At 35.7% G+C, this 23,106-nt stretch overlaps 1 protein-coding gene across 13 annotated transcripts in view; it reads right to left on the minus strand.

The window, feature by feature from the left end:
• The window catches only part of Gtdc1 (glycosyltransferase like domain containing 1), a 428,360-nt gene that overhangs the window by 368,043 nt on the left and 37,211 nt on the right, over positions 1–23,106 (minus strand). For 6 of the 13 annotated variants that reach the window (XM_074070676.1, XM_074070677.1, XM_074070685.1 and 3 more), the window contains exons 2-3: positions 14,076–14,139; positions 12,232–12,324 (exon numbers count right to left, since the gene is read on the minus strand). The exons of 3 other annotated variants lie outside the window; for them this stretch is intronic. The gene's annotated coding sequence lies outside the window, so the exon portion shown is untranslated. Of the gene's footprint in view, positions 1–5,715; positions 7,043–12,231; positions 12,325–14,075; positions 14,140–23,106 lie in introns of those variants that run through there. 4 more of the 13 variants (XM_074070681.1, XM_074070675.1, XM_074070683.1 and 1 more) reach the window with 3 other exon arrangements.

Raw genomic sequence — 23,106 nt, forward strand, 5'->3', positions numbered from 1 at the left:
CTCTGAATTAGGGGAAAGTCAAGATAGAAACTCCTTTAAAAGGTTAAATATAATTTCCCCAGTTGCCTTTTTAAACCCACATATTTAATGACATTTGTTAGCTGAGACTTCACATATGCTTACTTGAAAATGGTAAACATTCTCAAAGATGATGCAAACTGCAGGTATGTGAAAAGGAAATGCTAAAAACTGTACTATTTATACAGTGTTAAAAGCTCTTAAGGGAAAGATTCAAAAGTATTTTTAAACCTTTCCTTGAAAGTTGAAGTCCCTTTAACAGCAAAACAGAGATTTTACAAATACGAATGATAAGCTTTACATAAGTTATGAACTGCATATATTTTGTCACTTTCAAAACATATTTTCCTGGAAGACAATGTGATTATGCAATACCTTCTCCCCACAACAACACCATGATTCTTCATAACATAAATATAGAATTGGGGGTTAATGAAGCTAATTCATTCAAGTACTTTTGATATTAGCAACCAACATCCAATTTTCTCTTGATACCAAGTATAAAGGGTGGAGGAAAAAAGAGAAGAGAAGCATTAATAAGCTAAAAGTGAGGTTGTCAGTAGATGTAAGAATGAGACCTGTTTGTAACAGTGCTGTTCTCCAACAGAATGGAAATGAAAACAATAACAAAGAAAAATGAGCCATAAACCATCGTTAGAAACTGTGAGATTACTTCGTGAGTTAGGTACCACCTCTAATGTTTGGCACCAGCACTGAGCACCACTGCAACAGACCATGGGACAGGGCTGCTGGACTACTCACCAGGAAGTCAACTATGGTACAAACAATTAAAGTTACGGTTCTAAAAGGCTTTGACCCAGGCTCTACAAATGAAACACAAATGAAAGAGAACAGCCCTTGTACTCATGTAGACCTGGGCACATCTAGTTCTAGTTGGAAGATTCCTTTAATTCTTCATTTCCTCATCAGCAAAATAATTAAAATCTGTCACAGAAATTGTGACATAATGCATGGACAGCACCTATACCTTCCTTGTTAGAAATACAGCAAGTTTTTAATATATGAGCTCCTTATGTACCTCTTTCACTGTTTTTTCACATGACCCAGTAAGCTCTAAAACTTTCAAAATTGTACTCTTGGTAGAGGATCCAAAATGGTGACTGGGACACAAATGCAGACAGCGTAAGCTCCAGAAATCAGAGACCTTGCAGAGACACTTGGCTGAGGTAAAGCACAAGGGAAAGCTGAAACTATGGCACACTGAACACCTAGCCCATTGAAGACTTATCCACATCAAGATACACAGAAAGAACAGGTGGGCCACCACCCGGCACGCACCTTTGAGACCACCACCTGCCAGCACACTGGCTGCCACGCAACACAGGAGGGCTCCAGCATCACCAACGACGGCTCCACACCTGTCTAGTAGATGCAGACAAAGAGGACTGGATGCTAAAGGAGTAACACCAGAACTACCAAGGCTGAATCTGTACTGTTCCTGAACTGGGGATTTCTTTTTCTTTTTTGTTTTTTCTTTCTTTTCTTTCTTTTCTTTAAGTGTTTCTTTGTCTTGTTCAATGTTTCATTCTCCACCATCTCTAATGGTTGATTTCTTTAGTTCTACATTTTTTTCCTCTTACATTTGCTTCTTCTTTTATCTCCTTGTTTCATGGTTTTGTTAATTTTACTATTGTAAGTTAGCTAATATTAAATTACACATGGACCAGGGACAGAAACAGGACCAGTGGAATGACAGGGAGAAGAAAAAGAGATGGAACCAATTTTCCCCCAAAAAATAAATCAGCACAGGATTCAGAGGGAAATGAAGAAAACAGATACTCAGACAGAGACACCAACAAAACGAAGATAAACTATGCCAAGGAACCCAATGAAGCCCACAAGAACATTCTGAAAGAAGAAATCCTGCAAGTAATCAATAAGAATTTCATGGAGATGCTACCAGACATGGTCAACCAAAACATACCAGAGGCACTCAAGAAATTCCAAGACAACAAAAATAGAGAATCTGAAAAGACACCGAAACAAATAAATGAACTCATAGGAGCCCAAAATAAATACCAAAGTGAAACAAAGAACACCATAAATACAGATAAATAAATGAAGGATGAAAATTGACATGTTAAAGAGGAAGTGACCCATGATATGGAAAACTTCAGAAAAAAGAAGAACAAAACAGAAACACAAAACACAATGGAAGGCCACTCCAGCAGACTAGAACAAGCAGAAGACAGAATATCAAAACTTGAAGATGAAATGGAAATTAAAGGAAAAACTGAAGAGCTATTAGTCACACAACTCAAGACCTGTGAAAGGAATATGCAAGAACTCAACGACTCCATCAAAAGAACAAACCTGAGAATCATAGGCATTGAAGGACAAGAGGTGTAAGTAAAAGGAATTTGTAATATAGTCAACAAAATAATAACAGAAAATTTCCCAAATCTAGAGAAAACTATGACCATTCAGGTACAGGAGGCCTCCAGGACACCAAACAGACTGGACCAAAATAGAACTACCCCACGACACATTATTAAAGCGACAAGCACAGAGAATAGAAAACAATAGTGAAGGCTGTAAGAGAGAAAAAACAAGTAACATACAAAGGTAAACCCATCAAAATCACAGCAGATTTCTCAATGGAAACATGAAAACCAAGAAGAGCAGGGAGGGAGGTATTCCAGGCACTGAATGAAAATAACTTCAACCCTAGGATACTCTACCCAGCAAAACTATCATTCAAAATAGATGGAGCAATAAAAGTCTTCCATGATAAGCAGAAACTAAAACAATATATGACCACAAAGCCACCACTGAAAAAGATTCTTCAAGGGATTCCACACACAGAAGTGAAATGTAACATAACCATGAAAGAGCAGTCAGTACCAAACTGCAGGAAAAGAAAAAGCAAGGAAGTAGAGAGTAACAGTGATTTACTACACACAATCAAACCCTCAAACAACTAAGACAACTAAATGACAGGAATCACCACATACCTATCAATACTAACACTTAATGTTAACGGACTTAATTCCCCCATCAAAAGACACCATTTGGTAAATTGGATTAAAAAGGAAGATCCAACAATCTGTTGCTTACAGGAGACCCATCTCATCGACAGAAACAAGCACTGGCTTAGGATGACAGGCTTGAAGAAGATTTACCAAGCCACGGCCCGCGAAAACAGGCAAGGGTTGCGATACTTATATCAAATAAAGTAGACTTCAAACTTACATTGATCAAACTACATAAAGAAGGACACTCCATACTAATAAAAGGGGAAATACACCAAAAGGAAATAACAATTATCAACCTATATGCACCCAACGTCAATGCACCCAGTTTCATCAAACATACTCTGAAGGACCTGAAAACATATATAGACTCCAACAGACTGGTAGAGGGAGACTTTAATACCCTCCTATCACCAACAGATAGATCATTAAAACAAAAAAATCAATGAAGAAATTCTAGAACTAAATCACACAATAGATCACACGGACCTAGCTGATGTCTACAGAATATTTCATCCAACTTCTGCATGATATACATTCTTCTCAGCAGCCCATGGAACCTTCTCCAAAATTGATCATATCTTAGGGCACAAAGCAAGCCTCAGCAAATACAAGAAAGTAGAAATAATCCAATGCATTCTATCTAATCACAATGCATTAAAACTAGAACCCAACAACAAAAACAACAGTAAAAAACATGTGAATAGTTGAAAGCTGAACAGCACATTGCTCAGTGATCAATGGGTCATTGATGAAATAAAAGAGAAAATTAAAAGGTTCCTGGAAGTTAATGAAAATGAAAACACGACCTACCGGAACCTATGGGACACAGCAAAGGCAGTCCTGAGAGGAAAGTTTATAGCCATGAGTGCATATATTAAAAGGTCAGAAAGATCTCAAATCAATGACCTAATGCTACATCTCAAACTCCTAGAAAAACAAGAACAAGCAAAACCAAATAGAAGCAGAAGGAGAGCAATAATAAAAATAAGGGCCGAAAACAATGAAATAGAAACAACAACAAAAAAAAAACATACAAAAATCAATGAAACAAAAAGCTGGTTCTTTGAAAAAATAAGTAAGATTGACAGACCCACTGCAAACCTGACTAAAAAGAGGAGAGAAAAAACCCAAATCACTAAAGTCAGAAATGCAAAAGGGGAGATAACAACAAACACCATGGAAGCCCAGGAAATCATCAGAGACTACTTTGAGAAACTAAATTTGAAAATCTTCAAGAAATGGCAGGTTTCTAGATACTTATGACCATCCAAAACTGAACCAAGAGGATATTAATCACCTAAACAGATCTATAATAAAAAAATGCAATTGACGCAGCAATAAAGAATCTCCCAAAAAAGAAAAGTCCAGGACCTGATGGATTCTCTGCTGAATTCTATCAGACCTTTAAAGAAGAACTAATACCAACTCTCCTTAAACTGTTCCACGAAATAGAAAGGGAAGGAACACTGCCCAACTCATTTTATGAAGCCAGTATTACACTCATCCCAAAACCAGACAAAGACACCCCCAAAAAGGAGAACTATAGGCCAATCTCCTTAATGAACATCGATGCAAAATTCCTCAATAAAATAACGACAAACCAAATCCAACAACACATCAGAAAGATCATCCACCATGACCAAGTCAGCTTCATCCCAGGGATGGAGGGGTGGTTCGACATACGCAAATCTACAAATGTAATATGGCACATTAATAGAAGCAAGGACAAAAACCACCTGATCATCTCAACAGATGCAGAAAAAGCCTTCGACAAGATCCAACACTACTTCGTGACAAAAACTCTAAGAAAACTAGGAATAGAAGGAAAGTACCTCAGCATTGCAAAGCCTATATATGACAAACCTACAGCCAACCTCATACTTAATGGTAAAAAACTGAAACCATTTCCCCTAAAATCAGGAACGAGACAAGGATGCCCACTATCCCCACTCCTATTCAACACAGTACTGGAATTTCTAGCCCGAGCAATTAGGCAACAAGAAGAAATAAAAGGAACACAGATAGGTAAACAAACTGTCAAAATATCCCTATTTGCAGACGATATGATCCTATACCTTAAAGACCCAAAAAACTCTACCAAAAACTCCTAGACACCATGAACAGCTATAGCAGCATGGCAGGATACAAAATCAACTTACAAAAATCATTAGCTTTTCTATACACCAACTGCAAACAAACTGAGAAGGAATATATGCAAACAATTCCATTCACAATAGCCTCAAAAAAAAAAAAAATCAAATACCTAGGAGTAAACTTAACAAAGGATGTGAATGACCTCTACAAGGAGAACTACAAACCCCTGAAGAAAGAGATCGAGAAAGACTACAGAAGGTGGAGAGATCTCCGGTGCTCATGGATTGGTAGAATCAACATAGTAAAAATGGCTATACTCCCAAAAGTAATCTACATGTTTAATGCAATTCCCATCAAAATCCCATTGACTTTCATCACAGAGATTGAAAAATCTGCCCTAAAGTTCATTTGGAAACACACGAGACCATGAATAGCCAAGGCAGTACTCAGCAAAAAGAGCAATGCTGGAGGTATCACAATACCCGACTTCAAACTATATTACAAAGCAACGGCAATAAAAACAGCACAGTACTGGCACAAAAACAGACATGAAGACCAGTGGAACAGAACAGAGGACGTGAATATGAAACCACACAACTATACTCACCTTATATTTGACACAGGTGCCAAAAATATTCAATGGAGAAAAGACAGCCTCTTCAACAAATGTTGCTGGGAAAAGTGGTTATCCGTCTGCAAAAAACTGAAACTAGATCCGTGTTTATCACCCCGTACTAGTATCAACTCAAATTTGATCAAGGACCTTAATATCAGACCCAAAACTCTGAAGTTAGTACAGGAAAGAGCAGGGAATACTCTGGAAGTAATAGGTATAGGAAAGGACTTTCACAATAGAACCCCAGCAGCTCAGCAACTAAGAGAAAGGATGGACAAATGGGATTTCATAAAATTAAAAAGCTTCTCCACAACAAAAGAAATGGTCTCTAAACTGAAGAGACCACCTACAGAGTGGGAGAAAATATTTGCCAGCTATACACCAGACAAAGGACTGTTAACCACAATATACAGGGAACTTAAGAAACTAAACTCTCCCAAAGTCAACAAACCAATAAAGAAATGGGCAACTGAACTAAACAGAACTGTCTCAAAAGAAGAAATTCAAATGGCCAAAACACAAAAAAAATGCTCACCATCTGTATCCATAAAGGAAATGCAAATCAAAACCACACTAAGATTCCACCTCACCCCTGTTCGAATAGCCATCATCAAAAACACCACAAACAACAGGTGTTGGCGAGAATATGGAGAAAAAGGACCCCTGGTACACTGCTGGTGGGAATGCAAGCTAGTGCAACCACTCTGGAAAAAAAATATGGAGGCCTCTTAAAAAATCTAAACATAGACCTGCCATATGATCCATCAATCCCACTCCTGGGGATATACCCAAAGGAATACGACACAGGTTACTCCAGAGGCACCTGCACACCCATGTTTACTGCACCACTATTCACAATAGCCAAGTTACGGAAACAACTAAGATGCCCCACTATTGACGAATGGATCAAGAAAATGTGGTACTTGTACACAATGGAATTTTATTCAGCCATGTACAAGAATGAAATCTTATCATTCCATGTAAATGGATGGAACTGGTAAACATCATTCTGAGTGAGGTTAGTCATGCTCAGAAAACCAAAAATCTTATGTTCTCCCTCAAATGCAGACTTTAGATCTAGGGCAAATATAGCAATGTTGTTGGACTTGGGCTGCATAACAAGGGGAGAGCACATACGGGAGTTATGGGGATAGGTAATAAACCCAAAACATGAAAGCGTTTGATGTCCCCACTCCAGAGGAACTAATAAAGAAACCTTAAAGTGACAGAGGTCAACACGAGAAGGGGATCAGGAACCAGTGTAAAGATCAGTTAAAGATGAATCAACTTGGGTTGTAACACATTTGTACATGGAAGCAATGCTAGTATTTTCTCTGTAGCTATCCCTAACTCAAAGTAGCAAAAACGCTTTGTCTTTCTTATTATGCTTATGTCTTCTCTTCAACAAAATTAGAGATAAGGACAGAATAGGTTCTGCCTGGAAATGAGGGGGTAAGGGGGGTGAGGATTGGGCAGGGACAGGGGAGAGAAATGACCCAAACAATGTATGCACGTGTGAATAAATGAATAAATAAATAAATAAATTTCATTTGCAGAGATGGATTGAAAAAAAATTGTACTGTTCCTAAAACTAACTAGAAATACTGCTAATTTAAATTTCAATGTGGTGGTTCTGGATACGGGATACTGTACACTGATACAGGTTACCTTAAAGGTAACCTTTAAGGGTGTCTTTAATCCTTATGGAATATATCACAAAGCTAAATTAGGAAACAAAAGTATGTATGTGGACCTGGTATTACTGTACCTGGCTTCTAATCGTCGCTCTACTCTGATCATTGCTTTATGACAAATTATGGCTATTCTGAATCTCAGTTTCTTCGTCTAAAAAATGAATATACTAGACTAGATTAAGATATCGTCTAGCTTTAAAAATGGTATTCTATTGCCTATGTATTACCTAAAATGCAATTGGTCTAGGCAGTTTATGAGGCAAAAGAAATAGATATGAAATTCACCTAAAAATAAAGAACTGGCAAGCTACCTAGAAAGAAAAGAGACAGATACATGACAATTAACGAGAGCTATTCTTGTATACAATGTAAGCACCATGATAGAAATATTACATAGTATTATAAAAATAAACCATTACATAATAATATAAAAAGTAATACCTTGTTTAAAATAACTTACGGGTAAGAGAAGACGTTGTGGAGATAGTCTGAACTAAGAAGCAAGATAAGAGTCAAAAGCAGAACTTAAGCTCTTGAGGTTCCTGTACCTCATGCTTAAAATGCAGACAGTAACATTACTAATTTTTTTTATCAAAACACAAAGGATCTAAATAAGATTACCTTAAGGGTCCAGAGTCAGTATCATATGTTCTATACTAGAATATAAATAGTTTGATACTAGTAATAACAAATATTTTAAAGTTGAAAAGATACTACTAGGGGAGAGAGAACTGACTAAAGGTACTATGAAATTCAAACTCTTCACATACAAGACCCTTTACAACCTGGCCCCAATTTTCCTTTCTATCCTTATTTCCCATATCCAACCACCAATAAATCTCACATTCTTAGCTTCATGGAGTCATTCACCATTCCCTTATTTCAGTCCCATGTAACTGAAAATAAAGGAACTGAACTTAAAATTAAAACAAAATCAATCAAAACAGAAATATGAAAATCCTCCCCTGCATCCCTTTCCAGCTCTTAGATGTCTCTGTAACTAAACATAGTATTTAACATATCTAAAGGGAGACTGAATCAATCAGAAGGCAGGTGACAGGGTGGTGAAAGGGCTGGCCAGCAAAAGAAATGGAGAAGCTACCTAGACAAATGTTGACAAGATCAAACTAAGCGACAGGAGAAAAAATATTGGCTAAGCTGACCTGAATAATATGGTTTCCTTGGCAAATATATTCATATAGTGGATAAAATGGTCGGAAGTTAACTCAGCCAAGAAATATTTCTTAAACACATATCCCTCCTGGATTTCTGTCCATGATCAACAGAGGTCTCTGGTATGTGGTTTCCCATTTGTCTCGCCAACAGCAAGAGAGTATACTGGTCAGAAATGCTAGGTCACCTGGACAGCTATGTTTCTCAATCAACTGACCTTCATATTAATAAGGTGAATTCCCAAGAAGCCTATGAAAATCAAGCAATCCAATCTGCTTGACAGTTGTATTTCTTATTGAAAGTTAACGAAGTGAAAAACACATAAACATAAACATATAGATACAGACATCCATTTGTCAATTCCTAAAAGCATGGTTAATGACAGCCCACTACTGAGAGAAGTCCCACCACTCCCAGGTGTCCAAACATGTAACAAATACTAGGCAGGGATGACTCTACCAAGGGAGAGCTAATCACTGAAGTCCACTGGCAGTCACATTATCACTCTGCATAGTCCTGCAACAAATCCCTTTAATGTTCACACCATATCACGTGGTATACATACTTGTGATTCCCTTTTCCTATACTATACATGTAGCATTTCCTTTTTTCAAAATTCTCTCCTCCCACTGTTCTCCATATAAAGACCTCCTCCTCCTTTAAAGCTATAGCTTAAATGTCAGTTATTCTGTCACATCTTCCCTATCATGCGGGTAAAATTAATCTCATCTTCTGAGTGCTACCATAGCAACCTGTGCACACCTCTCCTTACCACAGCTTTCAAATAAGAGTGGGGAAATTCAGTCTGACTCCTCCCATAAACTGCTCACCTCCCTACCAAGACCTATGAATTCATCTATATTCACAGTTCCTAGCATGATACCCTGTATGCTCTATGTGGTCACAAACTGCTGGAATGAGAAGGCAATGAACTGGCTAGGGATATGTAAAGAAATTGAGGTACAAAAATTCATTACAGGGAAAAAACACCATGAATTAAGAAGGGGAGAAAGCAGGGATCCATATGGTCTACGTGAGAAGAAAACAAGGTCAACAACAGAGGGTTACTGAGAAAAATGACAGAAAAAAGAGTTATCAGCAAACTACTGATGGTCTTGAAAGGTTAACAAAGGGGTATAAATGGGACTAGGTGGGCAAAAGAAAGTTATAGTAAGTCCTTAGAAAGAGGAGTAACATTAAGAATTTGATAAGGGGCAGAATGTACTTGTAAAAAGAATTAACAGTATAGATTTGAATCCCCACCAACCATACCCAACCCATCACAACTAATGATGAGTAAGTTATTTCACATCTGTAAGTCTCAGTTTCCTTATATATAAAATTTTCCTTATCTACAATTGTAACAATATCTCTACACAGTAGTTGGAGGATTAAACAATATCTAACACTGTAACAGAGGCATTGCACCGCCTAGAGTAGCTGCTTATGTGGTTTTAGGAGCATGAATCTAGCAATATGAGTAAAGTGAATTAAAGGAGAGGAATGGAGGCTGAAAGATTTCTTAATAGGAAATTAGAAAAGTCACTTGTTTGGGGCACAGGTACTATATAGTCTTAAAATTGTGTTACCTTGGCTTTAGTAATGACTGGTCTCTTAACCAACAATGAAATCTCATGCAAGTCACTTCTCTCAGATCCTAATACCTCACCTGAAAATTGGGATAATAAACTCTACCTTACATATTTCACAAATGTATCGCATCAATAATTTTATAAAAGATGTATGTAAAGGTGTTTCAAAAATTATAAAATATAAACAGAAGGGAATGAAGAGGATGGGGCAAATTTTAAGACACAAGCATGATTCAATGACATTAAAGACATGAAGAGTTAAGGGACATTGCATATGGGCACTAAATAAAAAGAAGTCAATGTCTTACAAGCATGTTTCTTTTTTCTTTTTTTTTAATTTTTATTTTTTTATTATTCATATGTGCATACAATGCTTGGGTCATTTCTCCCCCCTGCCCCCACCCCCTCCCTTACCACCCACTCTGCCCCTTCCCTCTCCCCCCCACCCCTTAATACCCAGCAGAAAATATTTTGCCCTTATCTCTAATTTTGTTGAAGAGAGAGTATAAGCAATAATAGGAAGGAACAAGGGTTTTACAAGCATGTTTCTTTAAAGCATATTCTGAGATTCAAAAGATAACAGTAGCTGAAGGATTTGAGGTGAAAGGACATCTCCCTAAAAACATGAAAAAGGAAGACTAGATTTTGGGTGATTGGCAATGATATGAAATGAAGCTCTTAGAATTGCCAGCAATACCCATCAGAGTTATGACAAATATTTTAACTCATTTATGACTCAAATGCAAAGCAGAACTAAAGTTATAACACTCAAAATGCAGTAAGTAAATGCCTAGGCAAAGGAAAAGGACAAAACCCACTCCAATACCTAGAAGACAGGTATTACAGGAAAAAGAGTGGGCAGTAGCATTCAAATCAAAAACCCAAGGGAAATTGTTCATGTAACTGAAAAGGGAAGGTCATATGGCATTAGTATGTCAAGGAGATCGAGAACTGAGAAAAAAAAATTACATCCAGTCAGAATGTGGTCACCAGTGACCTTTAAGAGTATACAATTCCAGTACAGAGATGGACCAAAGCCAGATTTGCAAGGAGTTAATCATAATTCTATGATCCTAACACAAAAAGGCAGTTGCCAATAAACCGAAGGTGAAATTCACAGGTAAGAGAAAAGCACATTTAATAGCTGAAAAGGGACAAATTTTATCTCAAAAAAGCTTCTTAGGATTTATAGCACTTCCACAGGAGAAACAGGTCTTTGGTGTTGCAAAATCTTCCAAAAGAGATATATAAATAATAAAATACATGGAACTTTAATTTGCTGTAATTGAAAGACAAAAAAAGGGAGGTGGACAGAGAGAGAGAGAAGGAGAAGGAGAGGGAGAGGGAGAGGGAGAGGGAGGGAGGGAGAGACAGAGACAAGAGACAGAAAGAGACATAAGTGAGGTAGCCCTAAGAGTAATCTATGCTTTTCACTACAATCAACTTACATGTCATAAATAAGGAATTTAAATAACTCTTATTTATATTAACTATTACAGTACCTTGGACTGAATGTTTGCATCCTAAAAAATTCACATGTTGAAGCCTAATACCCAATATGATCATATTTGAATGTGGGGTAACTGGGTGGTACTTGGGTACTCTAAGAGAAGCACTCATGAATGGGATTACTGTCTTTGTAAACCAGGCTCAATAGATTTTGCATCCTCTTGGCTCCTTGATATATGAAAATATATGGAGATGGTGGCTATCTACAAACCACAAAATGAGCTGAGCCCTCATCACCCAAAAGATCTGCCAGCATCCTGATCTTGGACTTCCCAGCCCCCAAAACTTAAGAAATAAATACCTGTAATTTAAGCTACGCAGCTAATGGTATGTTTATTATAGCAGCCTGAATTACCTAAGACTTATAAACAATTAATGGCACCTTTTGTGTATGTGAATTAATTACACAACTATAAAGAGTAACTAGATACAATTGTGTTTTCTTAATTCTCATGTATATTTAAGCAAGACATGTATAATATATACTGATACCTATCTAAATACTTAGTAACTTTTAATTAAATTTAAGTGTAATATACCTGTAATCCCAGCTATGTGGGAGGCAGACATGGGAAGATTGTGCTTCAAAGCTAGGCCCAGACAAAAGCAAGAGACCTTATCTGAAAAATAAACTAAAAGTAAAAAATGGTTAGAGGCATGACTCAAGTGGTAGAGCACCTGCCTAGCAATCAAAAGGTATTGAGTTCAAAGCCCAGTACTGTGAAAAACAAAAAGTATAATAAATTTCCAAAATACATCATTTTAAAATAATAAATCTAAAAACCATAATGATAGAAGTTGAGTAAAACTCTGTTAAGAATCTTAAGGCTTTCTGGAACTAGTTTGATTGAGGAAGATGTCCAAAGGGGAAAAGGAAGGAAGGAAATGTGATATTTATATGTCAATCACTACGATCGTCTCTAATTTCACAAATGTGGCTCATATAAAATTATATTTTTTGCACTGTAAAATGTTGCACTATATAATAGTATACAAAAATTTCCTTTGGGTTAAGATTTATACTTCTTAACTCCCAAATCTATGGTCAAAAGCACCAATTACAACAAACTGATTTTATAGAATTGGCTCTTTTTGTTTTCTAGGCAATGAAAACAAAATGTCCAAAGAAAACATGCCGTGGGCCAGAAAAATCCAAATGTCCTTGATTCTGAGTAAGTTCCAGGACAAAGAGCACTAAACTAAAAGTTACAAATCCTGGTCTTAGTTCAACTCACCCAAGGAAAAAGTATTTAATTACTAAGCTCAATCTCTTCATTTAGAGAAACTCATGTATCCCACTTACTTGCAAACCAATTATGATGATAAAATGTAAGAAATATAATTTTACTTGTAAAACAATATGACTACACACATATGCATAGAGCTTCACAAATACAACAATCTATTAATCATTATTTTATAGTATAGATGGATTATTTCAATTAATCTATGCACTCTCTTTATACCCATAAATATTATTATAATACCACCTTATTATTTCAACTTTCTCTGAACTTTAATAGATATACTTAGCTGTAAATGTCAATATAATTAAATCTTAATCATCTTCTTGGTTAGGACTCCTGCTTTGTTTATAAAGTAGTCTACCCAAGAAAAGATAACAACAGTTAAACTCAAATCAGTTAACCTATATTTATCTTTGTAAAGATTTGATGACATAGAAATTTACATAAATAATAAATTCGAGATTACTAGTATTTATGTATATGTCTTTTAGCAGAGTTGACTTTCTCTAAGTAAAGACTACAAATATTCAAATATTTCTCGTCTAAAATCATCTTCACCATTATACAGTTCTAATTTTTTTCCAAGTAAACTAAACTCTCCAAATATATTTATTTTTCCTATAGGATAACTAAACCTTCCAACTTGATTTTCACAGGGAGGCTAAATACAGTTTCAAGACGTTTGGTCAAAGCTACAAAGTAACTCTCTGGAAAGAGCTGACAGAGTCACTGTATCATAAAATATAACAGTAGTCACATACATCTGAAAAGTACTTGAAATATGACTCTGTTCACACTCTAGAAAGAAACATATTTTCTTAATCACTACAATCTAAATACTGAAACCGCTTGGCTTACTGATTATTTGCTAGTATAGAAATAACCAGATTAGTCATTTGGGTATCAAATGCTTTAAGAATTACCCATTTTGAAGGCCTGCATCTCAGAGAATAAAAGGTAAATGTAAATCTAAAGTAAGAAATTTTTGCCTACCAGTAACTTTCCTACATAAAAACAGAAATCAACTACAAAATTTTTAAATATTTCAAAATATACAATAGTGTAAATTATTACATTAACCTAAGACTTAAGGTAATGAGCATAACTGGTATGAAATCTGAAAAATACTTCAGTACCTTTTCCTGCAGTACTCTTTCCAGAATGCATTCTACTTGCCTCTGTGGTTCTCTCAATCCTTACCTGTTGGTAATAATTGCAGGAAAGGAATATGAAACTATTTCACTACCTTTGCCTCAATCTTGTTTAAAAGTGCCTAACAATAAATCTTAGCTGAAAGAGAAGTTCAAGAAACAAATAGCTTAAAACTGAAGCTACTGTGAACCCCTCCCTGATCCCACTTTCCACCCTCTTTCCCACAGGCAACCACTTTGCTGATAGGTGTGAGCATCATTCCTACCATTCACTATTTAAACATCATCTACATGGGAATGCTTTTATAGAAATAAATTCCCTAAGCCCACAGGCTGTGTCTGCTATTGTTCTCTGTGTAGCACCTACTAAAGCAATCAGCATACTGTAATCATTTAAATGCTACAAATAACTGTAAAGAAAATTAATAAATACTTAGTAAAACTAATTAATAGAGCATACATTAAGGAAAGAAAAAGAAACAAATTTCTTCCCCATCTATGAAACTCAGTAATGTGTCTATTGTATAAAGTTGATTCAAATACTGCAGTTATTGAAAACCTGAGTTTTAATTTAAAAGGTTGATTGAAGAAAATTTAATGTCAAACAAAATCTAGGTATTGAAAAATACATCTTTCATTTTAACAATTCTCTATAAACTCAATAATTATAATTTATTCAGATTTTTTGTTTCACTAGAGTAGATGTTATTTTTCTATATTCCCTAGGCAGCAACAAATAACAGCATGCATGAAGAATGATATAATTACATGCCAAAAAAGACAGACCAGCACCCTTACACTCCACACTCCCCTCTGTGACTCCTTCATACTCCATATGTTGCTAATAAAACTGCTTGAATCACACCTATGACACAGTTTTACTGAAAGAGTATCAGGCCTCCTGGTTATTCACAAGGCAAACTATACTACCAGAACTGTCACAAATGCAATTTACAAAATGAGGCAAATGAAAATTTACATTGTATGTAAACATCCACATGGGTGTGTGTTTGTGTGTATGTTTTTACACAGGCACAAATATACCTTGGAGAACTAAAAGTCTACATTAAGTCAGGTGCCAATGATTCATGCCTTCACCTAGCTACTCAGAAAGCAGAGATCAGGAGGATCACAGTTCAAAGCCAGCAGGCAAATAGTTCATGAGACACTATCTTGAAAATACCCAACACAAAACAGGGCTGGAGAAGTGGTTCAAGTGCTTGCCTGCCTAGCAAGCAAGAGGCCCTGAATTCAAACCCCAGTACTGCAAAAAAAAAAAAAAAAAAAAAAAACAAACTTACTTTGAAACCACAGTTCACTAGTTATATTAAAACTTTAAAATGCCCATATTAGCTATAAGACACATCTAAAATTCTGGTATTTGCTAACACTATGAAACTGAAGAAAGAGTAAACCACATATTATCCTTTTATATGGCTAATATGATCAATTCAGTACTTCTATTTGATAGTAACAGTCTAAACAACAGTGAAAATAGGTAATAATCTTCGAATTTTACACTATCCTTTATGGATAGCTTTAAGCATACCTCAATACCACCTGAGCTTCAACCCCACCATGAACACACTCAAAACAATACAAATTATTTACATTACAAAAATTTCGCATGGGTCCAGGTTTTAAGACATCACTTCAACAAGAGTATACACATTTTTTTCTAATTACCAAAAACAAGAAAACATAGTAGCCAACAGGAATGTCATATCTTTATATTCTAAGGCAAAACCGTGAAGTTGACATGATAGTGACATATTAATAAACAAATACCAATAAACTAAATTAGTAATATACTAATAAATTAAATTCATTCACTGTATACTAAATAAAGGTCCATTAGGACTTTTATAATGCTATAAAAATTGGGCCATCCCCACACAGTATTTCTTCTTCTTTAACACAGAACTCATCTCCTATCAACACTACTGGACTGACATTTTCACTTCCAGCTCTTGAGATGATTTTCTCTTTTAAGAAAACAGAAGTGTTAAATCTATATGTACCACAGCCTCTTTCTTTTTGAAAGCTATAGCAAATACAGATTTGTTTTCAACACTCAGTCAACCCCATTCTAGCATGTCATACAACACAACAGTGGCTAGAAAGTTAAAGAATATTTTGAACTAGATACCCTTGCAACTGGGATCTGCAGATTCCTAGATTACACAAACTCAAACATTTCTAGAAGACTAAGAGAAAAGAAACAAGGTGAGATAGAAACCAAACAAATACATCTAGCAATGATGGCAGACTAGGTGATGGTTCCTCTGGCCAGCAGCAAAGACAAAATTCTTCATTCAGTAGCTCCCAAACTTAAACGGGTAATGACTCTAAGACCAGAAACAGCTGGAGTTCCCTTAGAAAGACAACTGAAAAGTGTGGTTCTAAGAATTATTCCTAGAATCCCAGGCTTACAGTCTACTTCTTCTGTTCCCTCAAAGATCCAATAAACTATTATTCCTTAATAAATCCCTTATAATTAAAATAGCTCTAATATTTCTGTTGTCTGCCACTGAAAACCTTCTGCTATATATGAGCAAGAAAACAGCATATGCAATAAATTTTCAAATACTCTACCGAAACTAAGGCTGAAAAATATAGCCACAGTTGCACCACAGTGTGAATGTACTTGATGCTATTTAGCTGTACACTTAAAAATGAAAAGTAGACTTGGATATTGCCAAAACACAGGCTGTTTAATAACAGATTGGAAAAAAACCTAGGCCATCAGTTAAACTACTTTAATACACATTCATTTTTAAACAAAATACTTGTTTTAACATAACTAAATTGTATCAAGTGTTTGTGAATACATTACAAAAATAATTGTTAATGACTGGTTCTCTTAAAGTGAATTTAAAAGCAACCTTAGACCTCTAGCCAAATTTGTTCTGCAGTAACAGCTATATTAATAGATTGTTGGTGTTTACAGGTCTGAAATATGAGTAAAATATATTAAATGTGTTAAATGTGTAGCTTAGATTCTCAAAAGTATACATGTAGAATTTAAACAATGTTCAAAATTAAATTTTAATTTTGATTTGGAAAACCATGTTATAATATAATGTTTTCACTATAAAAAATGGTTAAGATGATAAATGTTGTTATATATATTTTATCAAAGAAAAACTATGACTTTCATAAACACAAAAAAAATCTACAAATATAGGTCTAGCAATCATAAACTCTTAAATTTTTTTTTCTAATAGTATAAACCAAGTAGGTCACAGCTTCTTGGCCTCCAAGTACAAAAAAATTTTTAAAAATAAGACATATATTAGGCATAAGACAAACACTAAAATCAGTAATGTGAAGGGAGGAAGTAAACAAGGCAATATTTGTTGCAAAAATTACCATATACCAACTATGGGCCAAGTGCTTTACTAGCATTCTCATTTAATCCCTGCAATACTCCTTCAAAGTAGGTGTTACCCATTTTTTTAAATTATTCATTTATTCACATGTGCAGACACTGTTTGGATCATTTCTCCCTCCTGCCCCTGCCTCCAACCCTTCTCCCCTCCCTCTAAATGTTATCCATTTTTTAAGTGATGAGAAAACGAAAGAAGAAAAACTTAGGAACTTGTACAAGGTGTATTAACTAGTGACTGCAGAAGCAATGACAGATGAAGATCTGTATGACTCCTAAGCTCTGGTTCTTTATACACCACATTTCTCTTCCTGAGTGTCACAGCCACAGTGGTTAGCAGGCAAGGGCTAATTAAATTATCTACCGTGATGGAATTATCACAGGGCCAGGAAAGCAATTCCTGAAAAGTATCACCTAGACCATTAATACAGTATGCCCTGTAGAGTCAAGTGTGATGTTCAAACAGAGAAATAACTACATGATTATTATAATGAAAATAGCATCATGCAGCTACCATTTACTCAGTGCCTATTATGTATATAGTACTTCATAAACATGACTTCAACCCTGAACATCCCAGTAAGAAATGCACAGTAGGTATTACCTTCATTTGACAACAGAAAATGAGATGTGGAGAGATTAAGAACTCTGCCAACAATTATGGCTTAAGTCTAGTTCAGAACCAGAATTTGAACCCAAATCATATCTATGATGCTCAAGCATGTGGGCAGACACCATACTTTACATTTCCTTTTTTCCTCTTCAGAAGCAAACATTTTATGTAGTCAAATACTCAACTGGTCAATAATTTAACTTTAAATAAGAGAAACGGGTACACACCAAAAAGTTTGTATAACTTCAGCATTCTAGTGTAAACATAGAAAAGGCATGCAAGTCAATATGTATTTTGAGGAACAGTGAAAGAACCAGACAGTGGCTCACACCTGTAACACCAACAACTCAGAAGGTGGAGGCAGGACCATCACAGACTGAGGGCAGCCTAGTCAAAAGTTAACAAGATCCTATTTCAAAAAAGCTCAGCATGGTGGTGCACACTAAATGAGTCCAGCTACTTGGGAGGCAGAGGTAGCAGGATCACGGTCTGAGGCCAAACCAGGCAAAAGCATGAGACCCTATATGAAAAACAAACTATAAAAGCAAATGGACTGAGTCAAGTGGTCTAGAAATTGCCTAGCAAGCACAAAGTCCTGAATTCAATCTCCTGTACCACTAAAAATTAAAAAAAGAATCAGACAAGCTCTTCTACTTTCCCTACACTGTCTCTAGCTCACTCTCTACTTCACCTCCCCAGCACATGAAAATAAGAGCTACAAAAAGGTGCTATGACTTCCTCTATCAATGCTAGTATGAAGTTAAAGATTATAAATATCACATTTTCCATAGAGAAGTTAAATTTTACTAAGAGAACAGTATGAAATCCAGAAAATGCTGTAAGACGGGCTTCATATACTTTCTTCAGATCAATTAGAGAGCTTGTAAAGAATAAAAAGTCTGGGGTGGGGTCGAAGAATCTCCAAATCTAACAAGTTCCTTATTTATATTGACATTGAGCTACTCTAGTTGCAATCATTATCATCCTAACATTTCTTAAACTTTGGTGATCTTTATATACCAAGTTCAAGCAAAACGACAATGAATGACAATTGGGAAGATGGTGTTTACCTCCTATTTGGTATAGAATGGCTTTATAATACAGACATAAGTTTTAAATAATTCTGAGAAAATAGCCAAAGTGTTGGCAGAATATGAGCTGGGAAGGAGGCTACGTAATCCATTATGCAGATAATCAAAGGGTTCTCTATGAAAAGACATTTAAAACTATCTCCACACACCTACTACACAATACACGTTTGTTAGAAGTTATAGAGTGGATGATAAACTAGAAGGAAAGAAACAAAATCTGGAAAGCAAAATAACAAAGTATACACCTAACCTGTGGAAACACAGCATAACAAGAAAATGTTGCCATACACTCGTATAAAACCTTACCTTTTGATTTGGAAAAAAAAAATGGCCCTAATCATTAGAACATTAACATTAACAAGTATTTTCAAACATTACTACTCTTGGCAGCATAAATCATGAATAGTAATGTGAACTCATGTACACTCAGGTAATAATAATGAGCCATAAAAGGTCGAAACAATGATGGGGTCACTGTTCTCTTTCATTTGTAACAGAGAAACTATTTATTTAATATCATTGTAACAGATCCATCCATATATAGAAATAGGAGTTTGTGAAATTTAGTTCAAAATATGGTCCCAAACCACACTGCTAGACTACATAGAAAAATTCAGTCTCATAAAGCAAAACCCCACCATTGAAAATTACATCCTAACAAAAATAATGGCTTATACAGTGGAGCCTTCCATTAAACAAAAAGCAGTACATAATTTTGTGTTTGTTTGAATTCAATTGACATCAGGGCACTTGATTTTTAACAAGATACATATCAGATATAAATAAGAACAGAAAAGGCAACTATAAGGAAAAAGAAACTAGTAAATTTGGGATTAAAATTAAAACATACTCATAGCAAGCAAAAAGAGAAACACTGGAGGTATCAAATAACTGAATTCAAACTATACTGCAGAACCACTGTAATAAAAACATCATGGTACTGTCACAAAAACAGATAGGAAGACCAGTGGAAGAAAAGAGAAGACACACACATATGAGTCCATGCATCTACATCCACCTGATTTTTCTCAAAGGCGCCCAAAACATACAATGGCAAAAAGATAAACAAATGTTGCAGGGAAACCTGGGTATTTGCCTGCAGAAAACTGAAACTAGGAACTGTACAGGATAAATGTCACCCTGAACAAATATCAATTCAAAGTGGAATAAGGACGTTAATATAAGATCTGAAGCTTTGAAGCTAGTGCAGGAAAGACCAGGGAATACATTGGAACTAACAGGCATAGGCAGTGACTTCCTAAAGAGAACTCAAATGGCTCAGCAACTAAGAAAAAGGATTGCAAATAGAACTACATGAAATTTAAAAGCTTCTGTACAGCAAAAGAAATGGTCTGTAAATGAAGAGGCTGTCTACAGAATCGGAGAAAATCTTTGCCAGTTATACATCTGACAAGGGATTAACAACCAGACTATATAGGGAGTTCAAAAAACTAAACTCCCCACAAATCAATGACCCAATGATGAATGAACAAATGAAATGAGCTTTTTCAAAGGAAGAAGTCCAAATGGCTAAAAAACACATGAAGAAATGCTCAACATCCCTGGCTATAAAGGAAATGCAAATCAAAACCACAGTAAGATTCCACCTCACTCCCGTTAGAATGGCTACCATCAAAACACAAACAGTAACAAATGTCGGCAAGGATGTGGGAAAAAAGAAACCCTCATACACTGCTGGTGGGAATGTAAATTAGTACAACCACTATGGAAAACAGCAGGGAGGCTCCTCAAAAGACTAAAAATAGAACTGCCATATGATCCAGCTATTCCACTCCTAGGGATATACAGGAAGGAATGTAAGTCAGGTTACAATAAAGGCACCTGCACAGGCATGTTTATTGCAGCATTAGTCACAATAGCTAAGCTATGGAATCAGCCAAGATGTCCCACTACTGATGAATGGATTAAGAAAATTTGGTCTTTATATTCAATGGAATTTTATTCAGCCACAAAGCATGAAAGCTTGTCGTTTGCAGGTAATGGATGGAAATGGAGAACACCATCTTAGGTGAAGTTAGCCAGGTTCAGAAGGCCAAAAAGCTGTATATTTTCCCTCATATGTGGAATACAGATGTAATACAAGTACGGCAACATTATGAAAAATAGATCACGCTAAGGGAAGTTCACATATGAGAGGGGGAGGATAAAAGAAGAAGTTAGGAAGGTGAATAGGGCTGATATACTCTCTATACCTGCTGAAACCACCATAAAAGGACTAAGGCAAAAAGAAGGAAAATAGAGGACAGGAACCAACTGGGTACATATATACATGGAAATATCACAAAGAAACTCTGCATAGCTATCTTAAACAAACAAAAATGGCTTTTTTTTTTCTCTACAAAATTGGAGAACAGGAGGGCAGAACAGGTCCTGGGCATGGGGTAACCAGTGGTAGGAGGGAGGAGGCAGGGAAAGATCGTGGGAGGATGAATACAGTGCAAATACTACGCATCAATGTAAATGGAAAAATGATACCTGTTGAAACATTCCAGGAATAGGAGGGGGAGGGATAAAGGAGAATGATGGAAGGGGTAAACTAAAGTATGATGTATTTGATATATTGTAAGAACTTTTGTAAATACCACAGTGTACCCCCACCCAGCACAACAATATTAAGTCCTCTCCACAAAAGAAAACCTCATAAACAAAGTGGAAAGGACAGTCTGCAAAACAGAAAAATGTAGTTCTCTCACACATAATTAATAATGAAATAATAGAAGATATCTACAAACCATTAAGAAAAAGAAAAAAAACCTGAAAGAAAAATAGGCAAGATATGAACAAGTAATTCCAGAGAAAGAAACCTTAAATGACCAGTATATATTAAAAGATGCTTGATTTCCAACAATCAGAAGAACAATGCAAATTAAAACAACCCTATAAGATTGACATCAATTTGATTTATTTTTATGTCTACCACTTCTAGGAGAGAATTGGCATTACTTTTTTTGAGTAATTTGGCAATACCTACTAAAACCAGAGGTTCTGTTCATTACAATCCAGTAATCTCACCCCATTACATTATCACCAGAGCTACAGAAATGCACAAGATGTACAAAATATTTACATAAGATTAATAGCATTATTATAATGAAAAGTAGAAAATAACCTAAACTGCACAAAAAACCAACTGAGGTATAATTATACAACTGAAAATAATAAGCCCTAAAAGAAAATCAATGAACTCTAATAGTGTTGTTATGAGCTGAACTATTTCCCTCAAAAATTCTTATGTTGCAAGCACCTTTGTAAATGTTACATTGTGCCCTGGTACAAATATAATACACCAATAAATTTTTTTAACATCTTATGTTAAAGTCCTAACTTCTTATATCACAAAATGTTACTGAATTTGAAGACAAGGCCTTTAAAGGGGTGATTAATTTATAATGAGCCCATTAAGGTAAGCCCTAATCCAATTCAATTGTTGTCCTTATAAAAGGAAATGTGGACACAGAGACACTGGAGATGCTTGCATGCGTGCCAAGTTGAGGACCATATGAACGAGAAGGTTATCATCTATAAGCCAAGAAGAGATACCTCAGAAAAAGGCAAACCTATTCATACTTTGATCATGAACTTCAAGCCTCCAATAAAAATAAATTTTTATTGTTTCAGTCACCCAGTTGTGTTGTTTTGTTATGGCAGCCCTGGAAAATTAACACAAGTAGTCTCAAATCACTCAGCAGCTTAAACAGAGACATTTTCTTCCAAAATTCTTTTTAGGTTTTGCTCTACTCTAATTCTTTCCAGTCACATGTACCTACATTTTTAATATCTTCAAAGTATCTATATTTCAAATTGGTCTCCTAAGCTATCATTCTGAATCATAATAACTTTATCATCCTAAATTTTCATCAACCTATCTAACCATCTACCCTAGGATGTTGCAGTCACTGGGCT

This window comes from Castor canadensis, chromosome 4 (assembly GCF_047511655.1).
Source record: "Castor canadensis chromosome 4, mCasCan1.hap1v2, whole genome shotgun sequence".
Taxonomy (NCBI): domain Eukaryota; kingdom Metazoa; phylum Chordata; class Mammalia; order Rodentia; family Castoridae; genus Castor; species Castor canadensis.